The sequence below is a fragment of the Schistocerca cancellata genome, chromosome 2 (genome assembly GCF_023864275.1).
Source record: "Schistocerca cancellata isolate TAMUIC-IGC-003103 chromosome 2, iqSchCanc2.1, whole genome shotgun sequence".
In the NCBI taxonomy this organism is placed as follows: Eukaryota; Metazoa; Arthropoda; class Insecta; order Orthoptera; family Acrididae; genus Schistocerca; species Schistocerca cancellata.
Window position 1 is genome coordinate 1,138,156,279 of NC_064627.1, and position 14,109 is coordinate 1,138,170,387.

Genomic DNA, 14,109 nt, shown 5'->3' on the forward strand with positions numbered 1-14,109 from the left:
ATCATAGCTGCTATAATGACATCATGATCACTAATCCCCGTTTCTATACTGACATTGTCGATAAGGTCCGGCCTATTTGCGGCTCTAAAGTGTAAGGTATTTCAAAAATGGTTCAAATGGCTCTGAGGACATCACAGACATCCATGCCCGAAGCAGGATTCGAACCTGCGACCGTAGCGGTCGCGCGGTTCCAGACTGTAGTACCTAGAACCGCTCGGCCACACAGGCCGGCCCACACTGCCCGTGCAACAGTTGCAACAATCGCAGACCTGCATTTTGAGTGTCTTCCTCATCCACCATACTCACCAGACGTTGCTCCAAGTGATTTCCACATGTTTGGACCACTCAAAGACGCAATGGGAGGAAAGAAGTTCCGTTCTGATGTTGAGGTGGATGAGTGGTTGCGTGGACTATCAAAAGAACTTTTTTTCTATAGGGATTTACGCACTTTGTAAGCACTGGAGGACTTGCATTGAGCGTGGGGAACATTATGTTGAAACGTGATACAGCATTGTACCACTTCTGCACAATAAATAATATTTTTTAAAATATTTAAAGTTTTCATTTGACTCACCCTCGTAAATTACGCAATTCTTCAGATTCATCCTCGGTTTCACAGAGATTCTCTTCACCTTTCTTCCCGTCATCACGTTCTGCAGCAAATGCAACGATACGACGATAAAACTTGAGGTCATTATTCTCTTCACCATCGACACTGTACCTTTTTTAAGCAATGTATCAACGTCTAAAACTTTCACCTTCTTCAGGGGGATACGTACTGGCAGAGTAGCGGAGTGATCTAAAATACGTTCTTTACAAAATATCACATGCTCTTACCCAACATCAGATTTGTAGAAGGTTCGTGTCTTATTTTCGTTCTTCCTCTTGAACGAGTGGAAATCACTCGCTTCGCTTCGATAAACTCGTAGTGCCAATATCGTGGATGTTTCGGGTACTGAACCTTTTTGACATTTCGAAACAAAAGGATGGTCGTTTCATAATATTGAGTTCCAACTGTCTGATAAATTTATTTGCTTATAAATTACCGTAATAAGATTCTTATTACACAGACCAAAGAAAGTTTTCGCTTCATCTGTTCTGGCATATTACTGGAAAACGAGATCTTTTTTCAGTTTCAGCATGCCTGTGCAATGTGCTTATCGTCGACGTTGGCGGCGCAGTGTTCCTGTGTACAAGTCTCTGAAGGCAACAGACATTGAGCTTGCTGGTCAATTCAATAAGCAGCAGCTTATTGGTGGCCCAAATGTCTTTCATGGACTGAGAGTGCAGTTCACGTGTGATGCATCAGCTGTGGTTGGAGGTAGTACATGGTTGACCTTGGCTGTTGTATGGGGGAACCGTGCAGACAATGGTGGCCTTGAAGCTTTACCTGATGTAAACATTTTGGCTTGGAGGACTTGGAGTATAGAGGAGAGTACACGACTACTAGCGAAGGTTCCCTATGGTACCTTGGTTCCAGACAAGCCCTTTCATTTGTCTACAAGAAGAAAGAAGAAGCTGAATGCAGACGAGTACCTGAACATTTGGGCGAAAGTAGGCAACAACAATTGTAAAATAAAGATTACTGGTGACTGTATGTTGTATTATAGACGGTAAAAAATACCTTATCTACTTTCCTAATTCTAAGTGACGTGAACTCAGAAAACCAGTGATCAGGTATCTGTTAAAAATGTTCCTGAAAAGTCCTCCTTAGTGTGGCCTACATGTCTACAACTTACTAGCTGAAGTAAAAAAATGTTCAAATGTGTGTGAAATCTTACGGGACTTAACTGCTAAGGTCATCAGTCCCTAAGCTTACACACTACTTAACCTAAGTTATCCTAAGGACGAACACACACACCCATACCAGAGGGAGGACTCGAACCTCCGCCGGGACCAGCCGCACAGTCCATGACTGCAACGCCCTATACCACTCGGCTAATCCCGCGCGGCGGCTAAAGTAAAAGTCTTTATTGCATCTCTCATGCCAGAGGAACTACCGGTACTTGCATTTGAAACGTAATTTTTGTACAGAAAAATGTTGAGTAACTGTCGGCGTATAACGTTGTATAAATATCTACAGATTTCATTTCGGTAACCACAGAAAATCATAAAAACAGTTTCCAGTGAAAAGCGGAATTGGTGGAATTTGAACACCATATTTGTCCAAGACAGAAAATTAATATTCTGTAGCCCGTAGTCTGAGTGGAGTCTATTTCATTCTTTACACTGTCTTCTACATCAAGCCTTCACACACATACATATATGGGGTGAAAGTTAATTAAACCTACAAACTCTGAGGTTGCACTGCACACAAAAACAAATATTTTTATGTCATATTTTCCGGTGAGGATTTTTTAAACTGGCAGATGGTGTTTTCTCCGGATGAAAATTAATTAAACCAACAATCTCTGGGAGGTTGCATGAAACGCTGAAAACACTTTCCGTAATGTGTTTTAATGTGAGACACCATTTTCCTACTGCTATATGGGCAACAACATTCTCCTCTGATTCAACAGGGGTTTTGTAAACGACGTTTCGCGTCTCTCCCCACACAGAAACTTCCAGAGGTATCAAATTAGTAGATGGAGTAGTGCATAGTATAGTACCACCTCTGCCAATCCACTTTCCGGAAACTTTCGGTACACGTATCGACGTACATGACGCTGTCTTGTAGCGATTGGTACGTCATTCAGAAGTACTGGCACTTCTCTGGCTAAGAAACTGTAATAGTGTGAGCCATTTATTGGCCTAGCTGGGAAGTATGACCCAACGAAACAGTCACCAACAACTCCTGCCAAACTTGCACATTGAACTGACGTGATGAGCATGAATAAATGTCGCATGGGTTTAAACTCACTCCAGAGACGCGAATTGTACATCCTGCCCGGGAACTGCAAAGAGGGTGGAAATGTAGAATGCATTCGACACTGTCCCAAGTTGTTGTTGTTGTTGTCTTCAGTCCTGAGACTGGTTTGATGCAGCTCTCCATGCTACTCTATCCTGTGCAAGCTTCTTCATCTCCCAGTACCTACTGCAACGTACATCCCTCTTAATCTGTTGTCTCTTTGTCTCCCTCTACGATTTTTACCCTCCACGCTGCCCTCCAATACTAAATTGGTGATCCCTTAATGCCTCAGAACATGTCCTACTAACCGGTCCCTTCTTCTTGTCGAGTTGTGCCACAAGCTCCTCTTCTCCCCAATTCTATTCAATACCTCCTCATTAGTTATGTGATCTACCCATCTAATCTTCAGCATTCTTCTGTAGCACCACATTTCAAAAGCTTCTATTCTCTTCTTGTCCAAACTATTTACCGTCCATGTTTCACTTCCATACATGGCTACACTCCATACAAATACTTTCAGAAATGACTTCCTGACACTTAAATCTATACTCGATGTTAACAAATTTCTCTTCTTCAGAAACGCTTTCCTTGCCATTGCCAGTCTACATTTTATATCCTCTCTACTTCGACCATCATCAGTTATTGTGCTCCCAAAATAGCAAAACTCCTTTACTACTTTAAGTGTCTCATTTCCTAATCTAATACCCTCAGCATCACTGTCCCAAGTACCATTGCGAAAACTGTGCTCTGAGCGGAAAGTCCTCTGGTTTGAGGTTGTGGACGTGTAGGCTGGTAAGTGAAATGGATGTAACAGCTGCTCATGAAGGACGTTTCATACATTCATCCGATTCGCCCTCTTGTTACGCATAATGGCATGAGAGCTGATGTAAGGATCTCACTCCGTGTGCTGCAGGACAGCTTCTTCAAACAACAGAGTTTGTACTGTGCAACTTCGTCCCTGTCCAGATAATCTGCTGAATTACCCTGATTTGTGTAGTGATTGATATACAGCAATAAACTGCCAGTACGTGAAGGAATTTTTGCTGACAGTATATCAACTTTCCTGGAATTGATGATATCAGCATGTGCTTTTCCCAGAATCGCTGACAGCAGTATCCAGCAATTGGGCAATGACACTACTCCTGCCTACTGTGTAAATGCATTAAAAGATGCTTGCAGTGTAAATAATTATCTGCCTTACCTTAAGCGTAGGTTTTCGCCCAAACAGTACTATCTAAATTTATTAAACATGTGCTGTTGCTCTAGGCCAACAGTTGTAGAGCTTCATTACTCTCAAGCTATTTTTTTCTCCGTTCTAGGTCTGTGCTCTTTGGTGAGAGGATTAGGATGTGGTTATTAGGATCAAAACCATTGCTGTGAGGTTCAAAATGGTTCTGAGCACTGTGGGACTTAACATCTGAGGTCATCCGTCCCCTAGAACGTAGAACTACTTAAACCTAACTAAGCTATGGACATCACAAACATCCATGCCCGAGGCAGGATTCGAACCTGCGACCGTAGCGGGCGGGCAGTTCCAGACTGAAGCGCCTAGAACCGCTCGGCCACAACGGCCGGCTTGCTGTGAGGAAACATGACTTGTACTGCCTCCTTTACATTAAATATTCGATTGAACTCGCATTTCTGCAAGTCTCAGCATGTCCCTAACACATGTATTTCTACCGAGTCGGTCATTGTTAAAAGTACTGACTATCATAGGGGTTTTCGAGATGGTGTAACACAAAATTATGTGCATACGAAAGGCAACACCACTGGAACAACATTGCTTGTGGGAATTGCGGTAAGAAGAATATGTTTCTTTTACCTTAATATAACGCTTCTGTGTCGTCGTATTTGTTGAAATCAGTAAAGTTTATTAAGGCCGTATGCAGACAGACATAGTTTATTAACCGTGATTCACTGGATGGTTTACCTGTACACCAGTAGACAAACCACGGTGTGCTGTTAAACACAACACATCAGCTGTTCTGTACGTCATTTGTTGGCTGACAGCACATATAAGCACGTTATAAACACTGTTTGTCAGCGTTTAAAGAAACGTTTACACTTTCTAGCACAGGATCAAACACATGCCTGGAGATGACATAGTCCACTCCTGGGCTTTTGATTTGACATAGCAGTTTATTACATGTTTTTACTCTGCAGTTGGAGATCATCCACTTGAAACTGTCAATTCCAAAATATTATCGTTATTCACCATCACATTTCTGTTGGTGAGACGGTTGAGTTTTATGTGCACTGGCGCGCATAAAATTGATTGCGTTGGAAAGCCTTCCACGTCTGAATTATGTCACAATTGTCAAGTGTAATCAGCAGTAAAAAACTTGGTGGAACAGACCAAAATGAAAGCGTAAGAAATGGTAGAATTAGTCGCCCAACTTTAACATGGTACGATTAGCGACACAGACTCCACTATAAAGAAACGAAAACTTTTACTAATCGCCAAAGAGGTGACGGATTATCTGTAATCACAACCACCACCTGTCCTTATCATCCTCGCACACTACGAGGTGCATTCAAGTTCTAAGGCCTCCGATTTTTTTTCTCCGGACTGGAAAGAGATAGAAACATGCGCATTGTTTTAAAATGAGGCCGCATTCATTGTCAATACGTCCCAGAGATGGCAGCACCGTACTGCAGATGGAATTTTACCGCCAGCGGCGAGAATGAGAACTGTTTTAAATACTTAAAATGGCGACGTTTTCCTTACTTGAACAGCGTGCAATCATTCGATTTCTGAATTTGCGTGGTGTGAAACCAATTGAAATTCATCGACAGTTGAAGGAGACATGTGGTGATGGAGTTATGGATGTGTCGAAAGTGCGTTCGTGGGTGCGACAGTTTAATGAAGACAGAACATCGTGTGACAACAAACCGAAACAACCTCGGGCTCGCACAAGCCGGTCTGACGACATGATCGAGAAAGTGGAGATAATTGTTTTGGGGGATCGCCGAATGACTGTTGAACTGATCGCCTCCAGAGTTAGCATTTCTGTGGGTTCTGTGCACACAATCCTGCATGACGACCTGAAAATGCGAAAAGTGTCATCCAGGTAGGTGCCACGAAGGCAGACGGACGACCACACGGCTGCCCGTGTGGCATGTTGCCAAGCAATGTTGACGCGCAACGACAGCACGAATGGCACTTTCTTTTCGTCGGTTGTGACAATGGATAAGGCGTGGATGCCATTTTTCAATCCAGAAACAAAGCGCCAGTCAGCTCAATGGAAGCACACAGATTCACCGCCACCAAAAAAATTTCGGGTAACCGCCAGTGTTGACAAAATGATGGTGTCCATGTTCTGGGACAGCGAGGGCGTAATCCTTACCCATTGCGTTCCAAAGGGCACTACGGTAACAGGCGCATCCTACGAAAATGTTTTGAAGAACTAATTCCTTCCTGCACTGCAACAAAAACGTCCGGGAAGGGCTGCGCGTGTGCTGTTTCACCAAGACAACGCACCCGCACATCGATCTAACGTTACGCAACAGTTTCTTCGTGATAACAACTTTGAAGTGATTCCTCATGCTCGCTACTCACCTGACCTGGCTCCTAGTGACTTTTGGCTTTTTCCAACAATGAAAGACACTCTCCGTGGCCGCACATTCACCAGCCGTGCTGCTATTGCGTCAGCGATTTTCCAGTGGTCAAAACAGACTCCTAAAGAAGCCTTCACCGCTGCCATTGAATCATGGCGTCAGCGTTGTGAAAAACGTGTACGTCTGCAGAGCGATTACGTCGAAAAGTAACGCCAGTTTCATCGATTTCGGGTGAATAGTTAATTAGAAAAAAAATCGGAGGCCTTAGAACTTGAATGCACCTCGTAAAGCAATACCCACACGAAAAAGGGCACAGTTAGCTCGCCTACCAAAACTAGCAGCTGAGCTACCCAGATACGTAAAAGTACCGGTCCTTTTCCCTTGGTATGCTGGATTAACGAGTGCTCTGCAGCCATATATGCGTGAGCACCAGGTCTTTATGCATATCTATAAACTAACGTAGAGACTGTGCAACTCCAGAACTTCATGCAGCCTGAATGCATTTTATGAGGTGCTTCATTTTCTGCCTGTCTTTCAGTTCGCCAGCCGCGCCACGTGGACAAAGAGATAGCATTAGTCCTGACAATGAATTTCAGATAGCACACATGGCTGGTACTGGTCTTGACACAGCGCACTCCCATTCCAGTTTAGCGATATGCAAATCACATAACTGTAAGTAGCGGGACATTTATACGAGAAGTAAGTCTATTGTTCAATATGGCGCTGCTTCACAACACACGTGAAGCACATCGAATCTGCGAGATGTGTACAGAATTATCTAGCATTTCGGTCTAATTGTTGCTGTATGTAAACGATGGACTGGTTTACCACCCCCTGCAGTAAAAAAATAGGCTTCCATGATATACACTACTGGCCATTAAAATTGCTACACCAGGAAGAAATGCAGATGATAAACGGGTATTCATTGGACAAATATATTATACTAGAACTGACATGTGATTATATTTTCACGCAATTTGGGTGCATAGGTCCAGAGAAAGCAGTACCCAGAACAACCACCTCTTGCTGTAATAACGGCCTTGATACACCTGGGCATTGAGTCAAACAGAGCTTGGATGCCGTGCGCAGGTACAGCTGCCTATACAGCTTCAACGCGATACCACAGTTCATCAAGAGTAGTGACTGGCGTATTGTGACGAGCCAGTTGCTCGGCCACCATTGACCAGACGTTTTCAATTGGTGAGAGATCTGGAGAATGTGCTGGCCAGGGCAGCAGTCGAACATGTTCTGTATCCAGAAAGGCCCGTACAGGACCTGCAACATGCGATTGTGCATTATCCTGCTGAAACGAGGGGTTTCACAGGGATCGAATGAAGGGTAGATCCACGGGTCGTAACACATCTGAAATGTAACGTCCACTGTTCAAAGTGCCGTCAATACGAACAAGAGGTGACCGAGACGTGTAACCAATGGCACCGCATACCATCACGCCGGGTGATACGCCAGTATGGCGATGACGAATACACGCTTCCAATGTGTGTTCACCGCGATGTCACCAAACACGGTGACATCATGATGCTGTAAACGGAACCTGGATTCATCCGAAAAAATGACGTTTTGCCATTCCTGCACCCAGGTTCGTCGTTGAGTACACCATCGCAGGCGCTCTTGCCTGTCATGCAGCGTCAAGGGTAACCGCAGCCATGGTCTCCGAGCTGATAGTCAATGCTGCTGCAAACGTCGTCGAACTGTTCGTGCAGATGGTTGTTGTCTTGCAAACATCCCCATCTGTTGATTCAGGGATCGAGACTTGGCTGCACCATCCGGTACAGCCATGCGGGTAAGATGCCTGTCATCTCGACTGCTAGTGATACGAGGCCGTTGGGATCCAGCACGGCGTTCCGAATTACCCTCCTGACCCACCGATTCCATATACTGCTAACAGTCATTGGATCTCGACCAACGCGAGCAGCAATGTCGCGATACGATAAATCGCAATCGCGATAGGCTACAGTCCGACCTTTATCAAAGTCCGAAACGTGATGGTACGCATGTCTCCTCCTTACACGAGCCATCACAACAACGTTTCACTAGGCAACGCCGGTCAACTGCTGTTAGTGTATGAGAAATCGGTTGGAAACTTTCCTCATGTCAGCACGTTGTAAGTGCCGCCACCGGCGCCAACCTTGTGTGAATGCTCTGAAAAGTTAAACATTTGCATATAACAGCATCTTCTTCCTGCCGGTTAAGTTTCGCGTTTGTAGCACGTCATCTTCGCGGTGTAGCAATTTTAATGACCAGTAGTATATTTTCTCATGATAATTATACCCCACATCATTTAACCAACCTGGTACGTAGCCCAGGCTGATGAACAAATTCCCTAATTTTTGCACATAACAGTACTTTTTCTGCAAAATTATATTGAGATTAGTGTAGCATGGTGGAACAGTGTGCATTTACACACAAAATGTCATCTGTTTTATAGCATAATGTTAGAGCACTAAGCTAACAAATCGAATATACACTGTGTGATCAAAAGTATCCGGACACCTGGCTCGAAATGACTTACAAGTTCGTGGCGCCCTCGATCGGTAATGCAGGAAGACAGTATGGTGTTAGCCCATCCTCAGCCTTGATGACAGCTTCCACTCTCGCAGGCATACGTTCAATCAGGTGCTGGAAGGTTTCTTGGTGAATGGCAGCCCATTCTTCACGGAGTGCTGCACTGAGGGAAGCTGTCAATGGCGGTCGGTGAGGCATGGCGCGAAGTCGGCTTCCAAAACATCCCAAAGATGTTCTATAGGATTTAGGTCGGGACTCTGTGTAGACCAGTACATTACAGGGATATTATTGTCTTGTAATCACTCCGCCACAAGCCGTGCATTATGAATAGATGCTTGATCGCGTTGAAAGATGCAGTCGCCATTCCCGTATTGCTCTTCAACAGTGGGAAGCAAGAAGGTGCTTAAAACATCAATGTAGGCCTATGCTGTGATAGTGCAACGCAAAACAACAAGGAGTGCAAGACCCCTCCATGAAAAACACGACCACACCATAACACCATCGCCTCCGAATTTTACTGTTGGCACTACACACGCTGGCACATGACGTTCACCGGGCATTCGCCATACCCACACCATGCCATCGGATCGCCAAATTTGTGTACCGTGATTCGTCACTCCAATCAACGTTTTTCCACTGTTAAATCGTACAATGTTTACGCTCCTTACACCGAGCGAGGCGTCGTCTGACATTTACCGGCGTGATGCGTGGCTTATGAGCTGCTGCTCGATCATGAAATCCAAGCTTTCTCACCACCCGCCTAACTGTCGTAGTACTTGCAGTGGATCCCGATGCAGTTTGGAATTCCTGTGTGATGGTCTGGACAGATGTCTGCCTATTACACTTTACGAGCCTCTTCAACTGTCGGCGGTTTCTGTCAGTCAACAGACGAGGTCGACCTGTGCTCAATGTGTCCTTCCGCGTTTCCACTTCACTATCACATCTGAAACAGTGGACCTAGGGATGTTTAGGAGTGCGGAAAACTCGAGTACAGACGTATGATACAACTGATACCCAAATACCTGACCACGTTCGAAGTCCGTGAGTTCTGCGGAGCACCCCATTCTGCTCTCTCACGATGTCTAATGACTACTGAGATCGCTGATATGGAGTACCTGGCAGTAGGTGGCAGCACAATGCACATAATATGAAAGACGTATGTTTTTGGGAGAGTTCGGGTACTTTTGATCACATAGCATATATATATATATATATATATACACTCCTGGAAATTGAAATAAGAACACCGTGAATTCATTGTCCCAGGAAGGGGAAACTTTATTGACACATTCCTGGGGTCAGATACATCACATGATCACACTGACAGAACCACAGGCACATAGACACAGGCAACAGATCATGCACAATGTCGGCACTAGTACAGTGTATATCCACCTTTCGCAGCAATGCAGGCTGCTATTCTCCCATGGAAACGATCGTAGAGATGCTGGATGTAGCCCTGTGGAACGACTTGTCATGCCATTTCCACCTGGCGCCTCAGTTGGACCAGCGTTCGTGCTGGACGTGCAGACCGCGTGAGACGACGCTTCATCCAGTCCCAAACATGCTCAATGGGGGACATATCCGGAGATCTTGCTGGCCAGGGTAGTTGACTTACACCTTCTAGAGCACGTTGGGTGGCACGGGATACATGCGGACGTGCATTGTCCTGTTGGAACAGCAAGTTCCCTTGCCGGTCTAGGAATGGTAGAACGATGGGTTCGATGACGGTTTGGATGTACCGTCCACTATTCAGTGTCCCCTCGACGATCACCAGTGGTGTACGGCCAGTGTAGGAGATCGCTCCCCACACCATGACGCCGGGTGTTGGCCCTGTGTGCCTCGGTCGTATGCAGTCCTGATTGTGGCGCTCACCTGCACGGCGCCAATCACGCATACGACCATCATTGGCACCAAGGCAGAAGCGACTCTCATCGCTGAAGACGACACGTCTCCATTCGTCCCTCCATTCACGCCTGTCGCGACACCACTGGAGGCGGGCTGCACGATGTTGGGGCGTGAGCGGAAGACGGCCTAACGGTGTGCGGGACCGTAGCCCACCTTCATGGAGACGGTTGCGAATGGTCCTCGCCGATACCCCAGGAGCAACAGTGTCCCTAATTTGCTGGGAAGTGGCGGTGCGGTCCCCTACGGCACTGCGTAGGATCCTACGGTCTTGGCGTGCATCCGTGCGTCGCTGCGGTCCGGTCCCAGGTCGACGGGCACGTGCACCTTCCGCCGACCACTGGCGACAACATCGATGTACTGTGGAGACCTCACGCCCCACGTGTTGAGCAATTCGGCGGTACGTCCACCCGGCCTCCCGCATGCCCACTATACGCCGTCGCTCAAAGTCCGTCAACTGCACATACGGTTCACGTCCACGCTGTCGCGGCATGCTACCAGTGTTAAAGACTGCGATGGAGCTCCGTATGCCACGGCAAACTGGCTGACACTGACGGCGGCGGTGCACGAATGCTGCGCAGCTAGCGCCATTCGACGGCCAACACCGCGGTTCCTGGTGTGTCCGCTGTGCCGTGCGTGTGATCATTGCTTGTACAGCCCTCTCGCAGTGTCCGGAGCAAGTATGGTGGGTCTGACACACCGGTGTCAATGTGTTCTTTTTTCCATTTCCAGGAGTATATATATATATATATATATATATATATATATATATATATATATATATATATATATCTGTGTGTGTGTGTGTGTGTGTGATCAAAAGTATATATATATATATATATATATATATATATATATATATATATAGTGTGTATCCACTCCAAAGGAACGAATTTTTAGCCATATATATATATATATATATATATATATATATATATATATATAAAAATTCGTTCCTTTGGAGCCCAGTCTCTTGTGGAAATCCAAAATGAGTGAGTGGTTCATGGGTAAGTGACACTATGCTAGAAGTGTGTAACAGCCTGGAAATGTGGGTTGGATGGGAAGGATACTCATGTCCGAGGCAGGTTAGGGCGAATCCCTGCAGCAGATCCATGTCCATGGTTTGGTTTGGCACAATTTTTAACCTGTTACCACTGATTCATTTCAGTTTACACCTAAACTGAATCTAGCTATTCTGTTCCACATTGTTGCAGAATTTCTATGTAGTAATAGAAGTGTGTCCCTGGTGTGTGTATATAGACCAGGGACACACTTCTATTACGACATAGAAATTCTGCAACAATGTGGAACAGAATAGCTAGATTCAGTTTAGGTGTAAACTGATAGGCATCCATTCATTTGGTAAACCAGCACAACTCCACAAAAGGACTAAGTGTACAACAATATGAATTCCATCACATTTAGACTAAATGCAAACATGCGTTGTTAAAAAGATACGCACAATAAAAGGTGCCAGTCTGTGTGTGGTGTTGAACAGTGTTCTGCAGTTTGTCTACTGGATTAAAAAGCGTTCCTGTTCGACCAGTAAGCGAAATGTTCGTCCTGACAAGCTAGGGCTTGCAAAAGTAGCTAGCCAATACTTTTAGCAATCATCCCGAATATTTAATGTAAATGCGTTATACAGTCTCTAAATTTGTGGAGTTCTTACAGAAAATCTTCAGTACTTTGTTGGATATAAATTCGTCGTAGCAGTACTGGTTGCAAAATGCCTGAATCGAAACCGTTTACCTATATATATTGAAATTTCATGGAAAGAAGTACACTTGTACTGCTAACCCCTACTTCATGTGCATATTGCGTAGCAAACTCCTGTGGAGAATTAACAAACTTCTCCAATACGGGAGCCGACGAAGCAGGACTTTTGTGGCGTAGCGCCTTCGCATCGCTCCTGTCACTTGTTAGGACGATATCGTTATAGGCATGAGTCATCGACAGATGTCACCAGCTGACATGGAACTGAGTTACAGATCTGCACGTAGTTGTACTAGTAGGCGGCAGAGGTCAGCAGTTGACGGACAGTGCTAGCAGTCGTACTCAAAACAACGTTGTAAAGTTATGTTTGAATAATATTTAATGCATTTGCGTAATTATAATTGTTTCATATGTGTAGTAATTAGCAGTGTGAGTGTTGTATGAGTGAAGAATAACAGAAGTAAATGAAAAGTGTTTTGTTTATTCACGAAGTACCAGTTAAACAATACAGGGGATTTACTATAATTAAATGTCCAGTCAGCTTATGGTACTAATAAATCGTGAGTAGAACACAAATTAATCGGTAATTTCAGAAGGAGTAATTTTATATTTGATACTTTTCTAAATTTATTTATTTAGCAATTGCCATACAAAGAAATGTTTTACTATGATTGGTCATTGAAGTAAAGCGCGGGTTAGCGCGGGATAATACTGCAACCTGATTTGCTGTTTGTGATATCAGCCAATCAGAAAAATGCAGGCTCACGCGAATCTCTGCTGGGAACAAAGCCTTTGGTGTGATCTAGGTCGGTCAGGGCTGAGGGTTCGAACTAGTAACATCTCATTGAAAGGAGCTCCGACGGAAGTACTGTAAAATCGCGGAAAAATGCTAATTACGAGTTCGCGAAGTAGTACAAAGTGTACTTAAGTGAACGGTATAGTGGTAGTCGTGTGGAATTTGGGACGGAATATCAGAATTATTGCTTCTGACTGTTAGTTAAAACCGTGTGGCGTGTTGTGCGATCTAAGACTCGAACAGGTATTACGTGTAGAGCAGAGTGCACAACATTTGAGCGAGCATTTTCACAACTAAACGATCCGGTGAACTCTATTAACTTCGGTAACGGGTGTAAATACCATAAACTGGCTACGTGTGTGATTGTGGTGTGCGTGTGAACCTTACATTGTGTAGACAGCTAGTACGGACTTGGCAGTATTAACTGTGATCTTTATCGTAAAAATACACCAGAAAATTTACATTTCCAAGCTAAAACTTTTATTTCAGTAGCTGGCCACATCCCGTTTACCGGACAGTTCTATGTATGGTGCGACCTGCAGTAGACAGTAGTGGTCTAGTATTTTCTACTACAGCTTTTAGCTAGACAAATGTACATTTCTGGACACTGGCAGGGCGGTAAAAAGTAGCGTGCCGCGCCGCAACTTGTAGCTGTACGCCTTCTTCCTGATCTTCCTTTGTGAATATCACAAATCGTTTCATGCAGTTCAAACTTGACAATGATGCGTTTAATTGTTAGGCGGGTTGGCGGCTCTGTTTCAGAATC